At 54.7% G+C, this 22,153-nt stretch overlaps 51 non-coding genes across 51 annotated transcripts; 41 read left to right on the top strand and 10 right to left on the bottom strand.

Moving 5' to 3' along the window:
- The first annotated feature begins 68 nt into the window (after positions 1 to 68).
- Positions 69 to 139, top strand: Trnag-gcc (transfer RNA glycine (anticodon GCC)). Its single transcript has one exon. It is a non-coding gene; the product is annotated as a tRNA-Gly (tRNA).
- Positions 140 to 519: 380 nt separating this feature from the next.
- On the top strand, positions 520 to 592 carry Trnam-cau (transfer RNA methionine (anticodon CAU)). The gene has a single exon. It is a non-coding gene; the product is annotated as a tRNA-Met (tRNA).
- A 305-nt stretch (positions 593 to 897) lies between these two features.
- On the top strand, positions 898 to 969 carry Trnae-uuc (transfer RNA glutamic acid (anticodon UUC)). The gene has a single exon. It is a non-coding gene; the product is annotated as a tRNA-Glu (tRNA).
- Positions 970 to 1,167: 198 nt separating this feature from the next.
- Positions 1,168 to 1,241, top strand: Trnai-aau (transfer RNA isoleucine (anticodon AAU)). Its single transcript has one exon. It is a non-coding gene; the product is annotated as a tRNA-Ile (tRNA).
- A 602-nt stretch (positions 1,242 to 1,843) lies between these two features.
- Positions 1,844 to 1,915, bottom strand: Trnag-ucc (transfer RNA glycine (anticodon UCC)). Its single transcript has one exon. It is a non-coding gene; the product is annotated as a tRNA-Gly (tRNA).
- Positions 1,916 to 2,255: 340 nt separating this feature from the next.
- Positions 2,256 to 2,326, top strand: Trnag-gcc (transfer RNA glycine (anticodon GCC)). Its single transcript has one exon. It is a non-coding gene; the product is annotated as a tRNA-Gly (tRNA).
- A 381-nt stretch (positions 2,327 to 2,707) lies between these two features.
- Trnam-cau (transfer RNA methionine (anticodon CAU)) lies at positions 2,708 to 2,780 on the top strand. The gene has a single exon. It is a non-coding gene; the product is annotated as a tRNA-Met (tRNA).
- A 305-nt stretch (positions 2,781 to 3,085) lies between these two features.
- On the top strand, positions 3,086 to 3,157 carry Trnae-uuc (transfer RNA glutamic acid (anticodon UUC)). Its single transcript has one exon. It is a non-coding gene; the product is annotated as a tRNA-Glu (tRNA).
- Positions 3,158 to 3,355: 198 nt separating this feature from the next.
- On the top strand, positions 3,356 to 3,429 carry Trnai-aau (transfer RNA isoleucine (anticodon AAU)). Its single transcript has one exon. It is a non-coding gene; the product is annotated as a tRNA-Ile (tRNA).
- A 602-nt stretch (positions 3,430 to 4,031) lies between these two features.
- Trnag-ucc (transfer RNA glycine (anticodon UCC)) lies at positions 4,032 to 4,103 on the bottom strand. The gene has a single exon. It is a non-coding gene; the product is annotated as a tRNA-Gly (tRNA).
- Positions 4,104 to 4,443: 340 nt separating this feature from the next.
- Trnag-gcc (transfer RNA glycine (anticodon GCC)) lies at positions 4,444 to 4,514 on the top strand. The gene has a single exon. It is a non-coding gene; the product is annotated as a tRNA-Gly (tRNA).
- A 380-nt stretch (positions 4,515 to 4,894) lies between these two features.
- Trnam-cau (transfer RNA methionine (anticodon CAU)) lies at positions 4,895 to 4,967 on the top strand. The gene has a single exon. It is a non-coding gene; the product is annotated as a tRNA-Met (tRNA).
- Positions 4,968 to 5,272: 305 nt separating this feature from the next.
- On the top strand, positions 5,273 to 5,344 carry Trnae-uuc (transfer RNA glutamic acid (anticodon UUC)). Its single transcript has one exon. It is a non-coding gene; the product is annotated as a tRNA-Glu (tRNA).
- A 198-nt stretch (positions 5,345 to 5,542) lies between these two features.
- On the top strand, positions 5,543 to 5,616 carry Trnai-aau (transfer RNA isoleucine (anticodon AAU)). The gene has a single exon. It is a non-coding gene; the product is annotated as a tRNA-Ile (tRNA).
- A 602-nt stretch (positions 5,617 to 6,218) lies between these two features.
- On the bottom strand, positions 6,219 to 6,290 carry Trnag-ucc (transfer RNA glycine (anticodon UCC)). The gene has a single exon. It is a non-coding gene; the product is annotated as a tRNA-Gly (tRNA).
- A 340-nt stretch (positions 6,291 to 6,630) lies between these two features.
- Trnag-gcc (transfer RNA glycine (anticodon GCC)) lies at positions 6,631 to 6,701 on the top strand. The gene has a single exon. It is a non-coding gene; the product is annotated as a tRNA-Gly (tRNA).
- Positions 6,702 to 7,081: 380 nt separating this feature from the next.
- Positions 7,082 to 7,154, top strand: Trnam-cau (transfer RNA methionine (anticodon CAU)). Its single transcript has one exon. It is a non-coding gene; the product is annotated as a tRNA-Met (tRNA).
- A 305-nt stretch (positions 7,155 to 7,459) lies between these two features.
- Trnae-uuc (transfer RNA glutamic acid (anticodon UUC)) lies at positions 7,460 to 7,531 on the top strand. Its single transcript has one exon. It is a non-coding gene; the product is annotated as a tRNA-Glu (tRNA).
- A 198-nt stretch (positions 7,532 to 7,729) lies between these two features.
- Positions 7,730 to 7,803, top strand: Trnai-aau (transfer RNA isoleucine (anticodon AAU)). The gene has a single exon. It is a non-coding gene; the product is annotated as a tRNA-Ile (tRNA).
- Positions 7,804 to 8,405: 602 nt separating this feature from the next.
- Positions 8,406 to 8,477, bottom strand: Trnag-ucc (transfer RNA glycine (anticodon UCC)). The gene has a single exon. It is a non-coding gene; the product is annotated as a tRNA-Gly (tRNA).
- A 340-nt stretch (positions 8,478 to 8,817) lies between these two features.
- On the top strand, positions 8,818 to 8,888 carry Trnag-gcc (transfer RNA glycine (anticodon GCC)). Its single transcript has one exon. It is a non-coding gene; the product is annotated as a tRNA-Gly (tRNA).
- A 381-nt stretch (positions 8,889 to 9,269) lies between these two features.
- Trnam-cau (transfer RNA methionine (anticodon CAU)) lies at positions 9,270 to 9,342 on the top strand. The gene has a single exon. It is a non-coding gene; the product is annotated as a tRNA-Met (tRNA).
- A 305-nt stretch (positions 9,343 to 9,647) lies between these two features.
- Positions 9,648 to 9,719, top strand: Trnae-uuc (transfer RNA glutamic acid (anticodon UUC)). Its single transcript has one exon. It is a non-coding gene; the product is annotated as a tRNA-Glu (tRNA).
- Positions 9,720 to 9,917: 198 nt separating this feature from the next.
- Trnai-aau (transfer RNA isoleucine (anticodon AAU)) lies at positions 9,918 to 9,991 on the top strand. The gene has a single exon. It is a non-coding gene; the product is annotated as a tRNA-Ile (tRNA).
- A 602-nt stretch (positions 9,992 to 10,593) lies between these two features.
- Positions 10,594 to 10,665, bottom strand: Trnag-ucc (transfer RNA glycine (anticodon UCC)). Its single transcript has one exon. It is a non-coding gene; the product is annotated as a tRNA-Gly (tRNA).
- Positions 10,666 to 11,005: 340 nt separating this feature from the next.
- On the top strand, positions 11,006 to 11,076 carry Trnag-gcc (transfer RNA glycine (anticodon GCC)). The gene has a single exon. It is a non-coding gene; the product is annotated as a tRNA-Gly (tRNA).
- Positions 11,077 to 11,456: 380 nt separating this feature from the next.
- On the top strand, positions 11,457 to 11,529 carry Trnam-cau (transfer RNA methionine (anticodon CAU)). Its single transcript has one exon. It is a non-coding gene; the product is annotated as a tRNA-Met (tRNA).
- Positions 11,530 to 11,834: 305 nt separating this feature from the next.
- On the top strand, positions 11,835 to 11,906 carry Trnae-uuc (transfer RNA glutamic acid (anticodon UUC)). The gene has a single exon. It is a non-coding gene; the product is annotated as a tRNA-Glu (tRNA).
- Positions 11,907 to 12,104: 198 nt separating this feature from the next.
- Trnai-aau (transfer RNA isoleucine (anticodon AAU)) lies at positions 12,105 to 12,178 on the top strand. Its single transcript has one exon. It is a non-coding gene; the product is annotated as a tRNA-Ile (tRNA).
- A 602-nt stretch (positions 12,179 to 12,780) lies between these two features.
- On the bottom strand, positions 12,781 to 12,852 carry Trnag-ucc (transfer RNA glycine (anticodon UCC)). Its single transcript has one exon. It is a non-coding gene; the product is annotated as a tRNA-Gly (tRNA).
- Positions 12,853 to 13,192: 340 nt separating this feature from the next.
- On the top strand, positions 13,193 to 13,263 carry Trnag-gcc (transfer RNA glycine (anticodon GCC)). The gene has a single exon. It is a non-coding gene; the product is annotated as a tRNA-Gly (tRNA).
- A 381-nt stretch (positions 13,264 to 13,644) lies between these two features.
- On the top strand, positions 13,645 to 13,717 carry Trnam-cau (transfer RNA methionine (anticodon CAU)). Its single transcript has one exon. It is a non-coding gene; the product is annotated as a tRNA-Met (tRNA).
- Positions 13,718 to 14,022: 305 nt separating this feature from the next.
- Positions 14,023 to 14,094, top strand: Trnae-uuc (transfer RNA glutamic acid (anticodon UUC)). The gene has a single exon. It is a non-coding gene; the product is annotated as a tRNA-Glu (tRNA).
- Positions 14,095 to 14,292: 198 nt separating this feature from the next.
- On the top strand, positions 14,293 to 14,366 carry Trnai-aau (transfer RNA isoleucine (anticodon AAU)). The gene has a single exon. It is a non-coding gene; the product is annotated as a tRNA-Ile (tRNA).
- Positions 14,367 to 14,968: 602 nt separating this feature from the next.
- Positions 14,969 to 15,040, bottom strand: Trnag-ucc (transfer RNA glycine (anticodon UCC)). Its single transcript has one exon. It is a non-coding gene; the product is annotated as a tRNA-Gly (tRNA).
- Positions 15,041 to 15,380: 340 nt separating this feature from the next.
- Trnag-gcc (transfer RNA glycine (anticodon GCC)) lies at positions 15,381 to 15,451 on the top strand. The gene has a single exon. It is a non-coding gene; the product is annotated as a tRNA-Gly (tRNA).
- A 381-nt stretch (positions 15,452 to 15,832) lies between these two features.
- On the top strand, positions 15,833 to 15,905 carry Trnam-cau (transfer RNA methionine (anticodon CAU)). The gene has a single exon. It is a non-coding gene; the product is annotated as a tRNA-Met (tRNA).
- Positions 15,906 to 16,210: 305 nt separating this feature from the next.
- Trnae-uuc (transfer RNA glutamic acid (anticodon UUC)) lies at positions 16,211 to 16,282 on the top strand. Its single transcript has one exon. It is a non-coding gene; the product is annotated as a tRNA-Glu (tRNA).
- Positions 16,283 to 16,480: 198 nt separating this feature from the next.
- Trnai-aau (transfer RNA isoleucine (anticodon AAU)) lies at positions 16,481 to 16,554 on the top strand. Its single transcript has one exon. It is a non-coding gene; the product is annotated as a tRNA-Ile (tRNA).
- Positions 16,555 to 17,156: 602 nt separating this feature from the next.
- Trnag-ucc (transfer RNA glycine (anticodon UCC)) lies at positions 17,157 to 17,228 on the bottom strand. Its single transcript has one exon. It is a non-coding gene; the product is annotated as a tRNA-Gly (tRNA).
- Positions 17,229 to 17,568: 340 nt separating this feature from the next.
- On the top strand, positions 17,569 to 17,639 carry Trnag-gcc (transfer RNA glycine (anticodon GCC)). Its single transcript has one exon. It is a non-coding gene; the product is annotated as a tRNA-Gly (tRNA).
- A 380-nt stretch (positions 17,640 to 18,019) lies between these two features.
- Trnam-cau (transfer RNA methionine (anticodon CAU)) lies at positions 18,020 to 18,092 on the top strand. Its single transcript has one exon. It is a non-coding gene; the product is annotated as a tRNA-Met (tRNA).
- Positions 18,093 to 18,397: 305 nt separating this feature from the next.
- On the top strand, positions 18,398 to 18,469 carry Trnae-uuc (transfer RNA glutamic acid (anticodon UUC)). Its single transcript has one exon. It is a non-coding gene; the product is annotated as a tRNA-Glu (tRNA).
- Positions 18,470 to 18,667: 198 nt separating this feature from the next.
- On the top strand, positions 18,668 to 18,741 carry Trnai-aau (transfer RNA isoleucine (anticodon AAU)). Its single transcript has one exon. It is a non-coding gene; the product is annotated as a tRNA-Ile (tRNA).
- Positions 18,742 to 19,343: 602 nt separating this feature from the next.
- On the bottom strand, positions 19,344 to 19,415 carry Trnag-ucc (transfer RNA glycine (anticodon UCC)). Its single transcript has one exon. It is a non-coding gene; the product is annotated as a tRNA-Gly (tRNA).
- Positions 19,416 to 19,755: 340 nt separating this feature from the next.
- Trnag-gcc (transfer RNA glycine (anticodon GCC)) lies at positions 19,756 to 19,826 on the top strand. Its single transcript has one exon. It is a non-coding gene; the product is annotated as a tRNA-Gly (tRNA).
- Positions 19,827 to 20,206: 380 nt separating this feature from the next.
- Positions 20,207 to 20,279, top strand: Trnam-cau (transfer RNA methionine (anticodon CAU)). Its single transcript has one exon. It is a non-coding gene; the product is annotated as a tRNA-Met (tRNA).
- Positions 20,280 to 20,584: 305 nt separating this feature from the next.
- Positions 20,585 to 20,656, top strand: Trnae-uuc (transfer RNA glutamic acid (anticodon UUC)). Its single transcript has one exon. It is a non-coding gene; the product is annotated as a tRNA-Glu (tRNA).
- A 198-nt stretch (positions 20,657 to 20,854) lies between these two features.
- Positions 20,855 to 20,928, top strand: Trnai-aau (transfer RNA isoleucine (anticodon AAU)). Its single transcript has one exon. It is a non-coding gene; the product is annotated as a tRNA-Ile (tRNA).
- A 602-nt stretch (positions 20,929 to 21,530) lies between these two features.
- Trnag-ucc (transfer RNA glycine (anticodon UCC)) lies at positions 21,531 to 21,602 on the bottom strand. Its single transcript has one exon. It is a non-coding gene; the product is annotated as a tRNA-Gly (tRNA).
- A 340-nt stretch (positions 21,603 to 21,942) lies between these two features.
- Trnag-gcc (transfer RNA glycine (anticodon GCC)) lies at positions 21,943 to 22,013 on the top strand. Its single transcript has one exon. It is a non-coding gene; the product is annotated as a tRNA-Gly (tRNA).
- The last annotated feature ends 140 nt before the right edge of the window (positions 22,014 to 22,153 follow it).

The following is a 22,153-nucleotide window of genomic DNA, read 5'->3' as shown; positions in this document are numbered from 1 at the left end:
TTGACGGCAGTCCCACTTTCCCTTGAGACATCTGCTCGGGAAGCAGCGTGCAGTTACTACCGGCCCGAGCATCGGTGGTTCAGTGGTAGAATGCTCGCCTGCCACGCGGGCGGCCCGGGTTCGATTCCCGGCCGATGCATCATTTTGCTTTTCCCACGATAATGCTGCCGTGTGGCTTGCGCGCTTGAGATGCACGATCCACATGAATGTATAGCAGGATTCCCTTGAGAAGAACCGAGAACGCAGCACTCGCGGGTCCCCACTAGGACGCTCGCATGGTGTTCTACAGACTAGCGTCGGCCTGGCCTCGCAAGTTGCTGTGTCCAGGTGCCTCCGAGGCACTGAACGTTAACGACAAGGAGTGCTGCCTATCGTTTGCAAATCTGCAGCAACACCGCAATCAACTGGGCTGGCAATGCACGTGTAGCAACAGAACACGTTATCCAGGAAGTACAGTGTCTTTACGTCTAACATTGGGTGTGGTACTTACCCAGTTTCCAGGACAAGCGCTTCACCTGTGCCTCGGTAGCGCAGTAGGCAGCGCGTAAGTCTCATAATCTTAAGGTCGTGAGTTCGATCCTCACCCGGGGCATTTAATTTTCTGTGACTGATGGTGATGCTGTTGCTAGGGCACCAACTTATTTCTTGTTTTTTATCCACAACGTTTTCAACGCTTCAGCGGGAAAATGTTTACTCCCTGTTATTGCTACTTACAGCTTCCCTTTTCCTCTTCTCCTAGCACAGCATGAAGCCAAAAACATTGCTCTGAGACGTTTGAGGTGCGCGCCTTGCCAGTCAGTATGCGCAAAGACGCTCGCAAAGAGAGAAGGGCGCCGACGCGGGACACGACACGAAATGCTACAAGCGACCGTCCGATCCGCCGCAGGAACGCCCGCATCCGGTGTGGTCTAGTGGCTAGGATACCTGGCTTTCACCCAGGAGGCCCGGGTTCGATTCCCGGTACCGGAACGGAACTTTTTCCACACGAATCGTGACAAGTTTGAGCTGTCCGAGCTGCCGTTTCCCGTCCTGCTCGCAATATATCTACTGTTTCGTGACCGTCAGCAGAGTATAGACGAGGGAAGCAGACATCCGACGACCATAGAAATGGTGTACGGCTTCATGCCATACGTTTGCAGCGTAGGGCTGAGCGAGTGCAACTGTCGAGGCCCGTTAGCTCAGTTGGTTAGAGCGTCGTGCTAATAACGCGAAGGTCGTGGGTTCGATCCCCCCACGGGCCACAACGCTTTTACTACCACGAAAAGGCAGCGCCGATTTCAGCTGGCGAGTGTGATGACCAAAACATCATCACCCTGCGTGGAAGTTGACAGAGGATCCGAACCCGACTTGTCGGGAAGCGCTACAGCATTCACTCGGCAATGGCCATAATATGTTGAATACACTGGTTCTCAACCGATAAAGAGAAGATGAAAGGAAATGTCCGATTGCCGATGCGTAACAACTTTGGCCCTTGTCGGTACTTGGGCGGGAGAGCGCATGGGGACACAGGGTACTGTTGGCAGTTTTACTTCCTATTTTTCTTTCTCCTTTGTTTTCGGAGCTACAGCCCGATTCGGTCAGGGAGACGCCACCGTGAAATGAACGGGCGTGCTGTGTGTACATCGCCTCGCCTCTCCTTACCTCTCTCAGTCGTTTCTCGTGCTTGTCGTTTTGATATAGGCCGATTGGAGAGCGTCAGCTCTCGCGTCAGCTGAGCAAAGTCGAGACAAGTCGAGACAGTCGAGACACACTATAGGCTGGTCTGCAGCGAGTAAGAGGGGGAAAAAACATTAAGTTAAGGGCGCGTGGCGAAAGTACTCATACGTGACATTAAAAAGCCTGTTGCGGTGGCCGGGAATCGAACCCGGACCAACTGCTTGGAAGGCAACTATGCTGACCATTACACCACCACCGCACAAGCGAGCGCCCCGACGCCGCGCTGTGTCGGCTTCCCGCCTGTCGGCAGCGGCCGAAGGTGATCGTACCTGGCAGGCGCATTTCGAGGTAGGCTAGGGGAGCACATCCAGGCGCGTTCGGACAGCGTATCCGCGCACATTTCGCATCCTTGGCAAGAGTCGGCGCCGGCGACGCAAGAGTACGCAGAGGACCGCGTTCTGGCGGCATTTTTAAGCAGTACAGTGCAGGATTCAGCGTCTGCAGCATCTTCTCGACAGAATGCTACGGCGCTTGACGGCAGTCCCACTTTCCCTTGAGACATCTGCTCGGGAAGCAGCGTGCAGTTACTACCGGCCCGAGCATCGGTGGTTCAGTGGCAGAGTGCTCGCCTGCCACGCGGGCGGCCCGGGTTCGATTCCCGGCCGATGCATCATTTTGCTTTTCCCACGATAATGCTGCCGTGTGGCTTGCGCGCTTGAGATGCACGATCCACATGAATGTATAGCAGGATTCCCTTGAGAAGAACCGAGAACGCAGCACTCGCGGGTCCCCACTAGGACGCTCGCATGGTGTTCTACAGACTAGCGTCGGCCTGGCCTCACAAGTTGCTGTGTCCAGGTGCCTCCGAGGCACTGAACGTTAACGACAAGGAGTGCTGCCTATCGTTTGCAAAAGCTGCAGCAACACCGCAATCAACTGGGCTGGCAATGCACGTGTAGCAACAGAACACGTTATCCAGGAAGTACAGTGTCTTTACGTCTAACATTGGGTGTGGTACTTAGCCAGTTTCCAGGACAAGCGCTTCACCTGTGCCTCGGTAGCGCAGTAGGCAGCGCGTAAGTCTCATAATCTTAAGGTCGTGAGTTCGATCCTCACCCGGGGCATTTAATTTTCTGTGACTGATGGTGATGCTGTTGCTAGGGCACCAACTTATTTCTTGTTTGTTATCCACAACGTTTTCAACGCTTCAGCGGGAAAATGTTTACTCCCTGTTATTGCTACTTACAGCTTCCCTTTTCCTCTTCTCCTAGCACAGCATGAAGCCAAAAACATTGCTCTGAGACGTTTGAGGTGCGCGCCTTGCCAGTCAGTATGCGCAAAGACGCTCGCAAAGAGAGAAGGGCGCCGACGCGGGACACGACACGAAATGCTACAAGCGACCGTCCGATCCGCGTCAGGAACGCCCACATCCGGTGTGGTCTAGTGGCTAGGATACCTGGCTTTCACCCAGGAGGCCCGGGTTCGATTCCCGGTACCGGAACGGAACTTTTTCCACACGAATCGTGACAAGTTTGAGCTGTGCGAGCTGCCGTTTCCCGTCCTGCTCGCAATATATCTACTGTTTCGTGACCGTCAGCAGAGTATAGACGAGGGAAGCAGACATCCGACGACCATAGAAATGGTGTACGGCTTCATGCCATACGTTTGCAGCGTAGGGCTGAGCGAGCGCAACTGTCGAGGCCCGTTAGCTCAGTTGGTTAGAGCGTCGTGCTAATAACGCGAAGGTCGTGGGTTCGATCCCCCCACGGGCCACAACGCTTTTACTACCACGAAAAGGCAGCGCCGATTTCAGCTGGCGAGTGTGATGACCAAAACATCATCACCCTGCGTGGAAGTTGACAGAGGATCCGAACCCGACTTGTCGGGAAGCGCTACAGCATTCACTCGGCAATGGCCATAATATGTTGAATACACTGGTTCTCAACCGATAAAGAGAAGATGAAAGGAAATGTCCGATTGCCGATGCGTAACAACTTTGGCCCTTGTCGGTACTTGGGCGGGAGAGCGCATGGGGACACAGGGTACTGTTGGCAGTTTTACTTCCTATTTTTCTTTCTCCTTTGTTTTCGGAGCTACAGCCCGATTCGGTCAGGGAGACGCCACCGTGAAATGAACGGGCGTGCTGTGTGTACATCGCCTCGCCTCTCCTTACCTCTCTCAGTCGTTTCTCGTGCTTGTCGTTTTGATATAGGCCGATTGGAGAGCGTCAGCTCTCGCGTCAGCTGAGCAAAGTCGAGACAAGTCGAGACAGTCGAGACACACTATAGGCTGGTCTGCAGCGAGTAAGAGGGGGAAAAAACATTAAGTTAAGGGCGCGTGGCGAAAGTACTCATACGTGACATTAAAAAGCCTGTTGCGGTGGCCGGGAATCGAACCCGGACCAACTGCTTGGAAGGCAACTATGCTGACCATTACACCACCACCGCACAAGCGAGCGCCCCGACGCCGCGCTGTGTCGGCTTCCCGCCTGTCGGCAGCGGCCGAAGGTGATCGTACCTGGCAGGCGCATTTCGAGGTAGGCTAGGGGAGCACATCCAGGCGCGTTCGGACAGCGTATCCGCGCACATTTCGCATCCTTGGCAAGAGTCGGCGCCGGCGACGCAAGAGTACGCAGAGGACCGCGTTCTGGCGGCATTTTTAAGCAGTACAGTGCAGGATTCAGCGTCTGCAGCATCTTCTCGACAGAATGCTACGGCGCTTGACGGCAGTCCCACTTTCCCTTGAGACATCTGCTCGGGAAGCAGCGTGCAGTTACTACCGGCCCGAGCATCGGTGGTTCAGTGGTAGAATGCTCGCCTGCCACGCGGGCGGCCCGGGTTCGATTCCCGGCCGATGCATCATTTTGCTTTTCCCACGATAATGCTGCCGTGTGGCTTGCGCGCTTGAGATGCACGATCCACATGAATGTATAGCAGGATTCCCTTGAGAAGAACCGAGAACGCAGCACTCGCGGGTCCCCACTAGGACGCTCGCATGGTGTTCTACAGACTAGCGTCGGCCTGGCCTCGCAAGTTGCTGTGTCCAGGTGCCTCCGAGGCACTGAACGTTAACGACAAGGAGTGCTGCCTATCGTTTGCAAATCTGCAGCAACACCGCAATCAACTGGGCTGGCAATGCACGTGTAGCAACAGAACACGTTATCCAGGAAGTACAGTGTCTTTACGTCTAACATTGGGTGTGGTACTTACCCAGTTTCCAGGACAAGCGCTTCACCTGTGCCTCGGTAGCGCAGTAGGCAGCGCGTAAGTCTCATAATCTTAAGGTCGTGAGTTCGATCCTCACCCGGGGCATTTAATTTTCTGTGACTGATGGTGATGCTGTTGCTAGGGCACCAACTTATTTCTTGTTTTTTATCCACAACGTTTTCAACGCTTCAGCGGGAAAATGTTTACTCCCTGTTATTGCTACTTACAGCTTCCCTTTTCCTCTTCTCCTAGCACAGCATGAAGCCAAAAACATTGCTCTGAGACGTTTGAGGTGCGCGCCTTGCCAGTCAGTATGCGCAAAGACGCTCGCAAAGAGAGAAGGGCGCCGACGTGGGACACGACACGAAATGCTACAAGCGACCGTCCGATCCGCCGCAGGAACGCCCGCATCCGGTGTGGTCTAGTGGCTAGGATACCTGGCTTTCACCCAGGAGGCCCGGGTTCGATTCCCGGTACCGGAACGGAACTTTTTCCACACGAATCGTGACAAGTTTGAGCTGTCCGAGCTGCCGTTTCCCGTCCTGCTCGCAATATATCTACTGTTTCGTGACCGTCAGCAGAGTATAGACGAGGGAAGCAGACATCCGACGACCATAGAAATGGTGTACGGCTTCATGCCATACGTTTGCAGCGTAGGGCTGAGCGAGTGCAACTGTCGAGGCCCGTTAGCTCAGTTGGTTAGAGCGTCGTGCTAATAACGCGAAGGTCGTGGGTTCGATCCCCCCACGGGCCACAACGCTTTTACTACCACGAAAAGGCAGCGCCGATTTCAGCTGGCGAGTGTGATGACCAAAACATCATCACCCTGCGTGGAAGTTGACAGAGGATCCGAACCCGACTTGTCGGGAAGCGCTACAGCATTCACTCGGCAATGGCCATAATATGTTGAATACACTGGTTCTCAACCGATAAAGAGAAGATGAAAGGAAATGTCCGATTGCCGATGCGTAACAACTTTGGCCCTTGTCGGTACTTGGGCGGGAGAGCGCATGGGGACACAGGGTACTGTTGGCAGTTTTACTTCCTATTTTTCTTTCTCCTTTGTTTTCGGAGCTACAGCCCGATTCGGTCAGGGAGACGCCACCGTGAAATGAACGGGCGTGCTGTGTGTACATCGCCTCGCCTCTCCTTACCTCTCTCAGTCGTTTCTCGTGCTTGTCGTTTTGATATAGGCCGATTGGAGAGCGTCAGCTCTCGCGTCAGCTGAGCAAAGTCGAGACAAGTCGAGACAGTCGAGACACACTATAGGCTGGTCTGCAGCGAGTAAGAGGGGGAAAAAACATTAAGTTAAGGGCGCGTGGCGAAAGTACTCATACGTGACATTAAAAAGCCTGTTGCGGTGGCCGGGAATCGAACCCGGACCAACTGCTTGGAAGGCAACTATGCTGACCATTACACCACCACCGCACAAGCGAGCGCCCCGACGCCGCGCTGTGTCGGCTTCCCGCCTGTCGGCAGCGGCCGAAGGTGATCGTACCTGGCAGGCGCATTTCGAGGTAGGCTAGGGGAGCACATCCAGGCGCGTTCGGACAGCGTATCCGCGCACATTTCGCATCCTTGGCAAGAGTCGGCGCCGGCGACGCAAGAGTACGCAGAGGACCGCGTTCTGGCGGCATTTTTAAGCAGTACAGTGCAGGATTCAGCGTCTGCAGCATCTTCTCGACAGAATGCTACGGCGCTTGACGGCAGTCCCACTTTCCCTTGAGACATCTGCTCGGGAAGCAGCGTGCAGTTACTACCGGCCCGAGCATCGGTGGTTCAGTGGTAGAATGCTCGCCTGCCACGCGGGCGGCCCGGGTTCGATTCCCGGCCGATGCATCATTTTGCTTTTCCCACGATAATGCTGCCGTGTGGCTTGCGCGCTTGAGATGCACGATCCACATGAATGTATAGCAGGATTCCCTTGAGAAGAACCGAGAACGCAGCACTCGCGGGTCCCCACTAGGACGCTCGCATGGTGTTCTACAGACTAGCGTCGGCCTGGCCTCGCAAGTTGCTGTGTCCAGGTGCCTCCGAGGCACTGAACGTTAACGACAAGGAGTGCTGCCTATCGTTTGCAAATCTGCAGCAACACCGCAATCAACTGGGCTGGCAATGCACGTGTAGCAACAGAACACGTTATCCAGGAAGTACAGTGTCTTTACGTCTAACATTGGGTGTGGTACTTACCCAGTTTCCAGGACAAGCGCTTCACCTGTGCCTCGGTAGCGCAGTAGGCAGCGCGTAAGTCTCATAATCTTAAGGTCGTGAGTTCGATCCTCACCCGGGGCATTTAATTTTCTGTGACTGATGGTGATGCTGTTGCTAGGGCACCAACTTATTTCTTGTTTTTTATCCACAACGTTTTCAACGCTTCAGCGGGAAAATGTTTACTCCCTGTTATTGCTACTTACAGCTTCCCTTTTCCTCTTCTCCTAGCACAGCATGAAGCCAAAAACATTGCTCTGAGACGTTTGAGGTGCGCGCCTTGCCAGTCAGTATGCGCAAAGACGCTCGCAAAGAGAGAAGGGCGCCGACGCGGGACACGACACGAAATGCTACAAGCGACCGTCCGATCCGCCGCAGGAACGCCCGCATCCGGTGTGGTCTAGTGGCTAGGATACCTGGCTTTCACCCAGGAGGCCCGGGTTCGATTCCCGGTACCGGAACGGAACTTTTTCCACACGAATCGTGACAAGTTTGAGCTGTCCGAGCTGCCGTTTCCCGTCCTGCTCGCAATATATCTACTGTTTCGTGACCGTCAGCAGAGTATAGACGAGGGAAGCAGACATCCGACGACCATAGAAATGGTGTACGGCTTCATGCCATACGTTTGCAGCGTAGGGCTGAGCGAGTGCAACTGTCGAGGCCCGTTAGCTCAGTTGGTTAGAGCGTCGTGCTAATAACGCGAAGGTCGTGGGTTCGATCCCCCCACGGGCCACAACGCTTTTACTACCACGAAAAGGCAGCGCCGATTTCAGCTGGCGAGTGTGATGACCAAAACATCATCACCCTGCGTGGAAGTTGACAGAGGATCCGAACCCGACTTGTCGGGAAGCGCTACAGCATTCACTCGGCAATGGCCATAATATGTTGAATACACTGGTTCTCAACCGATAAAGAGAAGATGAAAGGAAATGTCCGATTGCCGATGCGTAACAACTTTGGCCCTTGTCGGTACTTGGGCGGGAGAGCGCATGGGGACACAGGGTACTGTTGGCAGTTTTACTTCCTATTTTTCTTTCTCCTTTGTTTTCGGAGCTACAGCCCGATTCGGTCAGGGAGACGCCACCGTGAAATGAACGGGCGTGCTGTGTGTACATCGCCTCGCCTCTCCTTACCTCTCTCAGTCGTTTCTCGTGCTTGTCGTTTTGATATAGGCCGATTGGAGAGCGTCAGCTCTCGCGTCAGCTGAGCAAAGTCGAGACAAGTCGAGACAGTCGAGACACACTATAGGCTGGTCTGCAGCGAGTAAGAGGGGGAAAAAACATTAAGTTAAGGGCGCGTGGCGAAAGTACTCATACGTGACATTAAAAAGCCTGTTGCGGTGGCCGGGAATCGAACCCGGACCAACTGCTTGGAAGGCAACTATGCTGACCATTACACCACCACCGCACAAGCGAGCGCCCCGACGCCGCGCTGTGTCGGCTTCCCGCCTGTCGGCAGCGGCCGAAGGTGATCGTACCTGGCAGGCGCATTTCGAGGTAGGCTAGGGGAGCACATCCAGGCGCGTTCGGACAGCGTATCCGCGCACATTTCGCATCCTTGGCAAGAGTCGGCGCCGGCGACGCAAGAGTACGCAGAGGACCGCGTTCTGGCGGCATTTTTAAGCAGTACAGTGCAGGATTCAGCGTCTGCAGCATCTTCTCGACAGAATGCTACGGCGCTTGACGGCAGTCCCACTTTCCCTTGAGACATCTGCTCGGGAAGCAGCGTGCAGTTACTACCGGCCCGAGCATCGGTGGTTCAGTGGCAGAGTGCTCGCCTGCCACGCGGGCGGCCCGGGTTCGATTCCCGGCCGATGCATCATTTTGCTTTTCCCACGATAATGCTGCCGTGTGGCTTGCGCGCTTGAGATGCACGATCCACATGAATGTATAGCTGGATTCCCTTGAGAAGAACCGAGAACGCAGCACTCGCGGGTCCCCACTAGGACGCTCGCATGGTGTTCTACAGACTAGCGTCGGCCTGGCCTCACAAGTTGCTGTGTCCAGGTGCCTCCGAGGCACTGAACGTTAACGACAAGGAGTGCTGCCTATCGTTTGCAAAAGCTGCAGCAACACCGCAATCAACTGGGCTGGCAATGCACGTGTAGCAACAGAACACGTTATCCAGGAAGTACAGTGTCTTTACGTCTAACATTGGGTGTGGTACTTAGCCAGTTTCCAGGACAAGCGCTTCACCTGTGCCTCGGTAGCGCAGTAGGCAGCGCGTAAGTCTCATAATCTTAAGGTCGTGAGTTCGATCCTCACCCGGGGCATTTAATTTTCTGTGACTGATGGTGATGCTGTTGCTAGGGCACCAACTTATTTCTTGTTTGTTATCCACAACGTTTTCAACGCTTCAGCGGGAAAATGTTTACTCCCTGTTATTGCTACTTACAGCTTCCCTTTTCCTCTTCTCCTAGCACAGCATGAAGCCAAAAACATTGCTCTGAGACGTTTGAGGTGCGCGCCTTGCCAGTCAGTATGCGCAAAGACGCTCGCAAAGAGAGAAGGGCGCCGACGCGGGACACGACACGAAATGCTACAAGCGACCGTCCGATCCGCGTCAGGAACGCCCACATCCGGTGTGGTCTAGTGGCTAGGATACCTGGCTTTCACCCAGGAGGCCCGGGTTCGATTCCCGGTACCGGAACGGAACTTTTTCCACACGAATCGTGACAAGTTTGAGCTGTCCGAGCTGCCGTTTCCCGTCCTGCTCGCAATATATCTACTGTTTCGTGACCGTCAGCAGAGTATAGACGAGGGAAGCAGACATCCGACGACCATAGAAATGGTGTACGGCTTCATGCCATACGTTTGCAGCGTAGGGCTGAGCGAGCGCAACTGTCGAGGCCCGTTAGCTCAGTTGGTTAGAGCGTCGTGCTAATAACGCGAAGGTCGTGGGTTCGATCCCCCCACGGGCCACAACGCTTTTACTACCACGAAAAGGCAGCGCCGATTTCAGCTGGCGAGTGTGATGACCAAAACATCATCACCCTGCGTGGAAGTTGACAGAGGATCCGAACCCGACTTGTCGGGAAGCGCTACAGCATTCACTCGGCAATGGCCATAATATGTTGAATACACTGGTTCTCAACCGATAAAGAGAAGATGAAAGGAAATGTCCGATTGCCGATGCGTAACAACTTTGGCCCTTGTCGGTACTTGGGCGGGAGAGCGCATGGGGACACAGGGTACTGTTGGCAGTTTTACTTCCTATTTTTCTTTCTCCTTTGTTTTCGGAGCTACAGCCCGATTCGGTCAGGGAGACGCCACCGTGAAATGAACGGGCGTGCTGTGTGTACATCGCCTCGCCTCTCCTTACCTCTCTCAGTCGTTTCTCGTGCTTGTCGTTTTGATATAGGCCGATTGGAGAGCGTCAGCTCTCGCGTCAGCTGAGCAAAGTCGAGACAAGTCGAGACAGTCGAGACACACTATAGGCTGGTCTGCAGCGAGTAAGAGGGGGAAAAAACATTAAGTTAAGGGCGCGTGGCGAAAGTACTCATACGTGACATTAAAAAGCCTGTTGCGGTGGCCGGGAATCGAACCCGGACCAACTGCTTGGAAGGCAACTATGCTGACCATTACACCACCACCGCACAAGCGAGCGCCCCGACGCCGCGCTGTGTCGGCTTCCCGCCTGTCGGCAGCGGCCGAAGGTGATCGTACCTGGCAGGCGCATTTCGAGGTAGGCTAGGGGAGCACATCCAGGCGCGTTCGGACAGCGTATCCGCGCACATTTCGCATCCTTGGCAAGAGTCGGCGCCGGCGACGCAAGAGTACGCAGAGGACCGCGTTCTGGCGGCATTTTTAAGCAGTACAGTGCAGGATTCAGCGTCTGCAGCATCTTCTCGACAGAATGCTACGGCGCTTGACGGCAGTCCCACTTTCCCTTGAGACATCTGCTCGGGAAGCAGCGTGCAGTTACTACCGGCCCGAGCATCGGTGGTTCAGTGGTAGAATGCTCGCCTGCCACGCGGGCGGCCCGGGTTCGATTCCCGGCCGATGCATCATTTTGCTTTTCCCACGATAATGCTGCCGTGTGGCTTGCGCGCTTGAGATGCACGATCCACATGAATGTATAGCAGGATTCCCTTGAGAAGAACCGAGAACGCAGCACTCGCGGGTCCCCACTAGGACGCTCGCATGGTGTTCTACAGACTAGCGTCGGCCTGGCCTCGCAAGTTGCTGTGTCCAGGTGCCTCCGAGGCACTGAACGTTAACGACAAGGAGTGCTGCCTATCGTTTGCAAATCTGCAGCAACACCGCAATCAACTGGGCTGGCAATGCACGTGTAGCAACAGAACACGTTATCCAGGAAGTACAGTGTCTTTACGTCTAACATTGGGTGTGGTACTTAGCCAGTTTCCAGGACAAGCGCTTCACCTGTGCCTCGGTAGCGCAGTAGGCAGCGCGTAAGTCTCATAATCTTAAGGTCGTGAGTTCGATCCTCACCCGGGGCATTTAATTTTCTGTGACTGATGGTGATGCTGTTGCTAGGGCACCAACTTATTTCTTGTTTTTTATCCACAACGTTTTCAACGCTTCAGCGGGAAAATGTTTACTCCCTGTTATTGCTACTTACAGCTTCCCTTTTCCTCTTCTCCTAGCACAGCATGAAGCCAAAAACATTGCTCTGAGACGTTTGAGGTGCGCGCCTTGCCAGTCAGTATGCGCAAAGACGCTCGCAAAGAGAGAAGGGCGCCGACGCGGGACACGACACGAAATGCTACAAGCGACCGTCCGATCCGCCGCAGGAACGCCCGCATCCGGTGTGGTCTAGTGGCTAGGATACCTGGCTTTCACCCAGGAGGCCCGGGTTCGATTCCCGGTACCGGAACGGAACTTTTTCCACACGAATCGTGACAAGTTTGAGCTGTCCGAGCTGCCGTTTCCCGTCCTGCTCGCAATATATCTACTGTTTCGTGACCGTCAGCAGAGTATAGACGAGGGAAGCAGACATCCGACGACCATAGAAATGGTGTACGGCTTCATGCCATACGTTTGCAGCGTAGGGCTGAGCGAGTGCAACTGTCGAGGCCCGTTAGCTCAGTTGGTTAGAGCGTCGTGCTAATAACGCGAAGGTCGTGGGTTCGATCCCCCCACGGGCCACAACGCTTTTACTACCACGAAAAGGCAGCGCCGATTTCAGCTGGCGAGTGTGATGACCAAAACATCATCACCCTGCGTGGAAGTTGACAGAGGATCCGAACCCGACTTGTCGGGAAGCGCTACAGCATTCACTCGGCAATGGCCATAATATGTTGAATACACTGGTTCTCAACCGATAAAGAGAAGATGAAAGGAAATGTCCGATTGCCGATGCGTAACAACTTTGGCCCTTGTCGGTACTTGGGCGGGAGAGCGCATGGGGACACAGGGTACTGTTGGCAGTTTTACTTCCTATTTTTCTTTCTCCTTTGTTTTCGGAGCTACAGCCCGATTCGGTCAGGGAGACGCCACCGTGAAATGAACGGGCGTGCTGTGTGTACATCGCCTCGCCTCTCCTTACCTCTCTCAGTCGTTTCTCGTGCTTGTCGTTTTGATATAGGCCGATTGGAGAGCGTCAGCTCTCGCGTCAGCTGAGCAAAGTCGAGACAAGTCGAGACAGTCGAGACACACTATAGGCTGGTCTGCAGCGAGTAAGAGGGGGAAAAAACATTAAGTTAAGGGCGCGTGGCGAAAGTACTCATACGTGACATTAAAAAGCCTGTTGCGGTGGCCGGGAATCGAACCCGGACCAACTGCTTGGAAGGCAACTATGCTGACCATTACACCACCACCGCACAAGCGAGCGCCCCGACGCCGCGCTGTGTCGGCTTCCCGCCTGTCGGCAGCGGCCGAAGGTGATCGTACCTGGCAGGCGCATTTCGAGGTAGGCTAGGGGAGCACATCCAGGCGCGTTCGGACAGCGTATCCGCGCACATTTCGCATCCTTGGCAAGAGTCGGCGCCGGCGACGCAAGAGTACGCAGAGGACCGCGTTCTGGCGGCATTTTTAAGCAGTACAGTGCAGGATTCAGCGTCTGCAGCATCTTCTCGACAGAATGCTACGGCGCTTGACGGCAGTCCCACTTTCCCTTGAGACATCTGCTCGGGAAGCAGCGTGCAGTTACTACCGGCCCGAGCATCGGTGGTTCAGTGGCAGAGTGCTCGCCTGCCACGCGGGCGGCCCGGGTTCGATTCCCGGCCGATGCATCATTTTGCTTTTCCCACGATAATGCTGCCGTGTGGCTTGCGCGCTTGAGATGCACGATCCACATGAATGTATAGCTGGATTCCCTTGAGAAGAACCGAGAACGCAGCACTCGCGGGTCCCCACTAGGACGCTCGCATGGTGTTCTACAGACTAGCGTCGGCCTGGCCTCACAAGTTGCTGTGTCCAGGTGCCTCCGAGGCACTGAACGTTAACGACAAGGAGTGCTGCCTATCGTTTGCAAAAGCTGCAGCAACACCGCAATCAACTGGGCTGGCAATGCACGTGTAGCAACAGAACACGTTATCCAGGAAGTACAGTGTCTTTACGTCTAACATTGGGTGTGGTACTTAGCCAGTTTCCAGGACAAGCGCTTCACCTGTGCCTCGGTAGCGCAGTAGGCAGCGCGTAAGTCTCATAATCTTAAGGTCGTGAGTTCGATCCTCACCCGGGGCATTTAATTTTCTGTGACTGATGGTGATGCTGTTGCTAGGGCACCAACTTATTTCTTGTTTGTTATCCACAACGTTTTCAACGCTTCAGCGGGAAAATGTTTACTCCCTGTTATTGCTACTTACAGCTTCCCTTTTCCTCTTCTCCTAGCACAGCATGAAGCCAAAAACATTGCTCTGAGACGTTTGAGGTGCGCGCCTTGCCAGTCAGTATGCGCAAAGACGCTCGCAAAGAGAGAAGGGCGCCGACGCGGGACACGACACGAAATGCTACAAGCGACCGTCCGATCCGCGTCAGGAACGCCCACATCCGGTGTGGTCTAGTGGCTAGGATACCTGGCTTTCACCCAGGAGGCCCGGGTTCGATTCCCGGTACCGGAACGGAACTTTTTCCACACGAATCGTGACAAGTTTGAGCTGTCCGAGCTGCCGTTTCCCGTCCTGCTCGCAATATATCTACTGTTTCGTGACCGTCAGCAGAGTATAGACGAGGGAAGCAGACATCCGACGACCATAGAAATGGTGTACGGCTTCATGCCATACGTTTGCAGCGTAGGGCTGAGCGAGCGCAACTGTCGAGGCCCGTTAGCTCAGTTGGTTAGAGCGTCGTGCTAATAACGCGAAGGTCGTGGGTTCGATCCCCCCACGGGCCACAACGCTTTTACTACCACGAAAAGGCAGCGCCGATTTCAGCTGGCGAGTGTGATGACCAAAACATCATCACCCTGCGTGGAAGTTGACAGAGGATCCGAACCCGACTTGTCGGGAAGCGCTACAGCATTCACTCGGCAATGGCCATAATATGTTGAATACACTGGTTCTCAACCGATAAAGAGAAGATGAAAGGAAATGTCCGATTGCCGATGCGTAACAACTTTGGCCCTTGTCGGTACTTGGGCGGGAGAGCGCATGGGGACACAGGGTACTGTTGGCAGTTTTACTTCCTATTTTTCTTTCTCCTTTGTTTTCGGAGCTACAGCCCGATTCGGTCAGGGAGACGCCACCGTGAAATGAACGGGCGTGCTGTGTGTACATCGCCTCGCCTCTCCTTACCTCTCTCAGTCGTTTCTCGTGCTTGTCGTTTTGATATAGGCCGATTGGAGAGCGTCAGCTCTCGCGTCAGCTGAGCAAAGTCGAGACAAGTCGAGACAGTCGAGACACACTATAGGCTGGTCTGCAGCGAGTAAGAGGGGGAAAAAACATTAAGTTAAGGGCGCGTGGCGAAAGTACTCATACGTGACATTAAAAAGCCTGTTGCGGTGGCCGGGAATCGAACCCGGACCAACTGCTTGGAAGGCAACTATGCTGACCATTACACCACCACCGCACAAGCGAGCGCCCCGACGCCGCGCTGTGTCGGCTTCCCGCCTGTCGGCAGCGGCCGAAGGTGATCGTACCTGGCAGGCGCATTTCGAGGTAGGCTAGGGGAGCACATCCAGGCGCGTTCGGACAGCGTATCCGCGCACATTTCGCATCCTTGGCAAGAGTCGGCGCCGGCGACGCAAGAGTACGCAGAGGACCGCGTTCTGGCGGCATTTTTAAGCAGTACAGTGCAGGATTCAGCGTCTGCAGCATCTTCTCGACAGAATGCTACGGCGCTTGACGGCAGTCCCACTTTCCCTTGAGACATCTGCTCGGGAAGCAGCGTGCAGTTACTACCGGCCCGAGCATCGGTGGTTCAGTGGTAGAATGCTCGCCTGCCACGCGGGCGGCCCGGGTTCGATTCCCGGCCGATGCATCATTTTGCTTTTCCCACGATAATGCTGCCGTGTGGCTTGCGCGCTTGAGATGCACGATCCACATGAATGTATAGCAGGATTCCCTTGAGAAGAACCGAGAACGCAGCACTCGCGGGTCCCCACTAGGACGCTCGCATGGTGTTCTACAGACTAGCGTCGGCCTGGCCTCGCAAGTTGCTGTGTCCAGGTGCCTCCGAGGCACTGAACGTTAACGACAAGGAGTGCTGCCTATCGTTTGCAAAAGCTGCAGCAACACCGCAATCAACTGGGCTGGCAATGCACGTGTAGCAACAGAACACGTTATCCAGGAAGTACAGTGTCTTTACGTCTAACATTGGGTGTGGTACTTAGCCAGTTTCCAGGACAAGCGCTTCACCTGTGCCTCGGTAGCGCAGTAGGCAGCGCGTAAGTCTCATAATCTTAAGGTCGTGAGTTCGATCCTCACCCGGGGCATTTAATTTTCTGTGACTGATGGTGATGCTGTTGCTAGGGCACCAACTTATTTCTTGTTTGTTATCCACAACGTTTTCAACGCTTCAGCGGGAAAATGTTTACTCCCTGTTATTGCTACTTACAGCTTCCCTTTTCCTCTTCTCCTAGCACAGCATGAAGCCAAAAACATTGCTCTGAGACGTTTGAGGTGCGCGCCTTGCCAGTCAGTATGCGCAAAGACGCTCGCAAAGAGAGAAGGGCGCCGACGCGGGACACGACACGAAATGCTACAAGCGACCGTCCGATCCGCGTCAGGAACGCCCACATCCGGTGTGGTCTAGTGGCTAGGATACCTGGCTTTCACCCAGGAGGCCCGGGTTCGATTCGCGGTACCGGAACGGAACTTTTTCCACACGAATCGTGACAAGTTTGAGCTGTCCGAGCTGCCGTTTCCCGTCCTGCTCGCAATATATCTACTGTTTCGTGACCGTCAGCAGAGTATAGACGAGGGAAGCAGACATCCGACGACCATAGAAATGGTGTACGGCTTCATGCCATACGTTTGCAGCGTAGGGCTGAGCGAGCGCAACTGTCGAGGCCCGTTAGCTCAGTTGGTTAGAGCGTCGTGCTAATAACGCGAAGGTCGTGGGTTCGATCCCCCCACGGGCCACAACGCTTTTACTACCACGAAAAGGCAGCGCCGATTTCAGCTGGCGAGTGTGATGACCAAAACATCATCACCCTGCGTGGAAGTTGACAGAGGATCCGAACCCGACTTGTCGGGAAGCGCTACAGCATTCACTCGGCAATGGCCATAATATGTTGAATACACTGGTTCTCAACCGATAAAGAGAAGATGAAAGGAAATGTCCGATTGCCGATGCGTAACAACTTTGGCCCTTGTCGGTACTTGGGCGGGAGAGCGCATGGGGACACAGGGTACTGTTGGCAGTTTTACTTCCTATTTTTCTTTCTCCTTTGTTTTCGGAGCTACAGCCCGATTCGGTCAGGGAGACGCCACCGTGAAATGAACGGGCGTGCTGTGTGTACATCGCCTCGCCTCTCCTTACCTCTCTCAGTCGTTTCTCGTGCTTGTCGTTTTGATATAGGCCGATTGGAGAGCGTCAGCTCTCGCGTCAGCTGAGCAAAGTCGAGACAAGTCGAGACAGTCGAGACACACTATAGGCTGGTCTGCAGCGAGTAAGAGGGGGAAAAAACATTAAGTTAAGGGCGCGTGGCGAAAGTACTCATACGTGACATTAAAAAGCCTGTTGCGGTGGCCGGGAATCGAACCCGGACCAACTGCTTGGAAGGCAACTATGCTGACCATTACACCACCACCGCACAAGCGAGCGCCCCGACGCCGCGCTGTGTCGGCTTCCCGCCTGTCGGCAGCGGCCGAAGGTGATCGTACCTGGCAGGCGCATTTCGAGGTAGGCTAGGGGAGCACATCCAGGCGCGTTCGGACAGCGTATCCGCGCACATTTCGCATCCTTGGCAAGAGTCGGCGCCGGCGACGCAAGAGTACGCAGAGGACCGCGTTCTGGCGGCATTTTTAAGCAGTACAGTGCAGGATTCAGCGTCTGCAGCATCTTCTCGACAGAATGCTACGGCGCTTGACGGCAGTCCCACTTTCCCTTGAGACATCTGCTCGGGAAGCAGCGTGCAGTTACTACCGGCCCGAGCATCGGTGGTTCAGTGGTAGAATGCTCGCCTGCCACGCGGGCGGCCCGGGTTCGATTCCCGGCCGATGCATCATTTTGCTTTTCCCACGATAATGCTGCCGTGTGGCTTGCGCGCTTGAGATGCACGATCCACATGAATGTATAGCAGGATTCCCTTGAGAAGAACCGAGAACGCAGCACTCGCGGGTCCCCACTAGGACGCTCGCATGGTGTTCTACAGACTAGCGTCGGCCTGGCCTCGCAAGTTGCTGTGTCCAGGTGCCTCCGAGGCACTGAACGTTAACGACAAGGAGTGCTGCCTATCGTTTGCAAATCTGCAGCAACACCGCAATCAACTGGGCTGGCAATGCACGTGTAGCAACAGAACACGTTATCCAGGAAGTACAGTGTCTTTACGTCTAACATTGGGTGTGGTACTTAGCCAGTTTCCAGGACAAGCGCTTCACCTGTGCCTCGGTAGCGCAGTAGGCAGCGCGTAAGTCTCATAATCTTAAGGTCGTGAGTTCGATCCTCACCCGGGGCATTTAATTTTCTGTGACTGATGGTGATGCTGTTGCTAGGGCACCAACTTATTTCTTGTTTTTTATCCACAACGTTTTCAACGCTTCAGCGGGAAAATGTTTACTCCCTGTTATTGCTACTTACAGCTTCCCTTTTCCTCTTCTCCTAGCACAGCATGAAGCCAAAAACATTGCTCTGAGACGTTTGAGGTGCGCGCCTTGCCAGTCAGTATGCGCAAAGACGCTCGCAAAGAGAGAAGGGCGCCGACGCGGGACACGACACGAAATGCTACAAGCGACCGTCCGATCCGCGTCAGGAACGCCCACATCCGGTGTGGTCTAGTGGCTAGGATACCTGGCTTTCACCCAGGAGGCCCGGGTTCGATTCCCGGTACCGGAACGGAACTTTTTCCACACGAATCGTGACAAGTTTGAGCTGTCCGAGCTGCCGTTTCCCGTCCTGCTCGCAATATATCTACTGTTTCGTGACCGTCAGCAGAGTATAGACGAGGGAAGCAGACATCCGACGACCATAGAAATGGTGTACGGCTTCATGCCATACGTTTGCAGCGTAGGGCTGAGCGAGCGCAACTGTCGAGGCCCGTTAGCTCAGTTGGTTAGAGCGTCGTGCTAATAACGCGAAGGTCGTGGGTTCGATCCCCCCACGGGCCACAACGCTTTTACTACCACGAAAAGGCAGCGCCGATTTCAGCTGGCGAGTGTGATGACCAAAACATCATCACCCTGCGTGGAAGTTGACAGAGGATCCGAACCCGACTTGTCGGGAAGCGCTACAGCATTCACTCGGCAATGGCCATAATATGTTGAATACACTGGTTCTCAACCGATAAAGAGAAGATGAAAGGAAATGTCCGATTGCCGATGCGTAACAACTTTGGCCCTTGTCGGTACTTGGGCGGGAGAGCGCATGGGGACACAGGGTACTGTTGGCAGTTTTACTTCCTATTTTTCTTTCTCCTTTGTTTTCGGAGCTACAGCCCGATTCGGTCAGGGAGACGCCACCGTGAAATGAACGGGCGTGCTGTGTGTACATCGCCTCGCCTCTCCTTACCTCTCTCAGTCGTTTCTCGTGCTTGTCGTTTTGATATAGGCCGATTGGAGAGCGTCAGCTCTCGCGTCAGCTGAGCAAAGTCGAGACAAGTCGAGACAGTCGAGACACACTATAGGCTGGTCTGCAGCGAGTAAGAGGGGGAAAAAACATTAAGTTAAGGGCGCGTGGCGAAAGTACTCATACGTGACATTAAAAAGCCTGTTGCGGTGGCCGGGAATCGAACCCGGACCAACTGCTTGGAAGGCAACTATGCTGACCATTACACCACCACCGCACAAGCGAGCGCCCCGACGCCGCGCTGTGTCGGCTTCCCGCCTGTCGGCAGCGGCCGAAGGTGATCGTACCTGGCAGGCGCATTTCGAGGTAGGCTAGGGGAGCACATCCAGGCGCGTTCGGACAGCGTATCCGCGCACATTTCGCATCCTTGGCAAGAGTCGGCGCCGGCGACGCAAGAGTACGCAGAGGACCGCGTTCTGGCGGCATTTTTAAGCAGTACAGTGCAGGATTCAGCGTCTGCAGCATCTTCTCGACAGAATGCTACGGCGCTTGACGGCAGTCCCACTTTCCCTTGAGACATCTGCTCGGGAAGCAGCGTGCAGTTACTACCGGCCCGAGCATCGGTGGTTCAGTGGTAGAATGCTCGCCTGCCACGCGGGCGGCCCGGGTTCGATTCCCGGCCGATGCATCATTTTGCTTTTCCCACGATAATGCTGCCGTGTGGCTTGCGCGCTTGAGATGCACGATCCACATGAATGTATAGCAGGATTCCCTTGAGAAGAACCGAGAACGCAGCACTCGCGGGTCCCCACTAGGACGCTCGCATGGTGTTCTACAGACTAGCGTCGGCCTGGCCTCGCAAGTTGCTGTGTCCAGGTGCCTCCGAGGCACTGAACGTTAACGACAAGGAGTGCTGCCTATCGTTTGCAAATCTGCAGCAACACCGCAATCAACTGGGCTGGCAATGCACGTGTAGCAACAGAACACGTTATCCAGGAAGTACAGTGTCTTTACGTCTAACATTGGGTGTGGTACTTAGCCAGTTTCCAGGACAAGCGCTTCACCTGTGCCTCGGTAGCGCAGTAGGCAGCGCGTAAGTCTCATAATCTTAAGGTCGTGAGTTCGATCCTCACCCGGGGCATTTAATTTTCTGTGACTGATGGTGATGCTGTTGCTAGGGCACCAACTTATTTCTTGTTTTTTATCCACAACGTTTTCAACGCTTCAGCGGGAAAATGTTTACTCCCTGTTATTGCTACTTACAGCTTCCCTTTTCCTCTTCTCCTAGCACAGCATGAAGCCAAAAACATTGCTCTGAGACGTTTGAGGTGCGCGCCTTGCCAGTCAGTATGCGCAAAGACGCTCGCAAAGAGAGAAGGGCGCCGACGCGGGACACGACACGAAATGCTACAAGCGACCGTCCGATCCGCCGCAGGAACGCCCGCATCCGGTGTGGTCTAGTGGCTAGGATACCTGGCTTTCACCCAGGAGGCCCGGGTTCGATTCCCGGTACCGGAACGGAACTTTTTCCACACGAATCGTGACAAGTTTGAGCTGTCCGAGCTGCCGTTTCCCGTCCTGCTCGCAATATATCTACTGTTTCGTGACCGTCAGCAGAGTATAGACGAGGGAAGCAGACATCCGACGACCATAGAAATGGTGTACGGCTTCATGCCATACGTTTGCAGCGTAGGGCTGAGCGAGTGCAACTGTCGAGGCCCGTTAGCTCAGTTGGTTAGAGCGTCGTGCTAATAACGCGAAGGTCGTGGGTTCGATCCCCCCACGGGCCACAACGCTTTTACTACCACGAAAAGGCAGCGCCGATTTCAGCTGGCGAGTGTGATGACCAAAACATCATCACCCTGCGTGGAAGTTGACAGAGGATCCGAACCCGACTTGTCGGGAAGCGCTACAGCATTCACTCGGCAATGGCCATAATATGTTGAATACACTGGTTCTCAACCGATAAAGAGAAGATGAAAGGAAATGTCCGATTGCCGATGCGTAACAACTTTGGCCCTTGTCGGTACTTGGGCGGGAGAGCGCATGGGGACACAGGGTACTGTTGGCAGTTTTACTTCCTATTTTTCTTTCTCCTTTGTTTTCGGAGCTACAGCCCGATTCGGTCAGGGAGACGCCACCGTGAAATGAACGGGCGTGCTGTGTGTACATCGCCTCGCCTCTCCTTACCTCTCTCAGTCGTTTCTCGTGCTTGTCGTTTTGATATAGGCCGATTGGAGAGCGTCAGCTCTCGCGTCAGCTGAGCAAAGTCGAGACAAGTCGAGACAGTCGAGACACACTATAGGCTGGTCTGCAGCGAGTAAGAGGGGGAAAAAACATTAAGTTAAGGGCGCGTGGCGAAAGTACTCATACGTGACATTAAAAAGCCTGTTGCGGTGGCCGGGAATCGAACCCGGACCAACTGCTTGGAAGGCAACTATGCTGACCATTACACCACCACCGCACAAGCGAGCGCCCCGACGCCGCGCTGTGTCGGCTTCCCGCCTGTCGGCAGCGGCCGAAGGTGATCGTACCTGGCAGGCGCATTTCGAGGTAGGCTAGGGGAGCACATCCAGGCGCGTTCGGACAGCGTATCCGCGCACATTTCGCATCCTTGGCAAGAGTCGGCGCCGGCGACGCAAGAGTACGCAGAGGACCGCGTTCTGGCGGCATTTTTAAGCAGTACAGTGCAGGATTCAGCGTCTGCAGCATCTTCTCGACAGAATGCTACGGCGCTTGACGGCAGTCCCACTTTCCCTTGAGACATCTGCTCGGGAAGCAGCGTGCAGTTACTACCGGCCCGAGCATCGGTGGTTCAGTGGTAGAATGCTCGCCTGCCACGCGGGCGGCCCGGGTTCGATTCCCGGCCGATGCATCATTTTGCTTTTCCCACGATAATGCTGCCGTGTGGCTTGCGCGCTTGAGATGCACGATCCACATGAATGTATAGCTGGATTCCCTTGAGAAGAACCGAGAACGCAGCACTCGCGGGTCCCCACTAGGACGCTCGCATGG

Source organism: Schistocerca nitens, unplaced genomic scaffold (assembly GCF_023898315.1).
Source record: "Schistocerca nitens isolate TAMUIC-IGC-003100 unplaced genomic scaffold, iqSchNite1.1 HiC_scaffold_270, whole genome shotgun sequence".
NCBI lineage: Eukaryota > Metazoa > Arthropoda > Insecta > Orthoptera > Acrididae > Schistocerca > Schistocerca nitens.
This window is presented reverse-complemented; position numbering and strand designations above follow the sequence as displayed.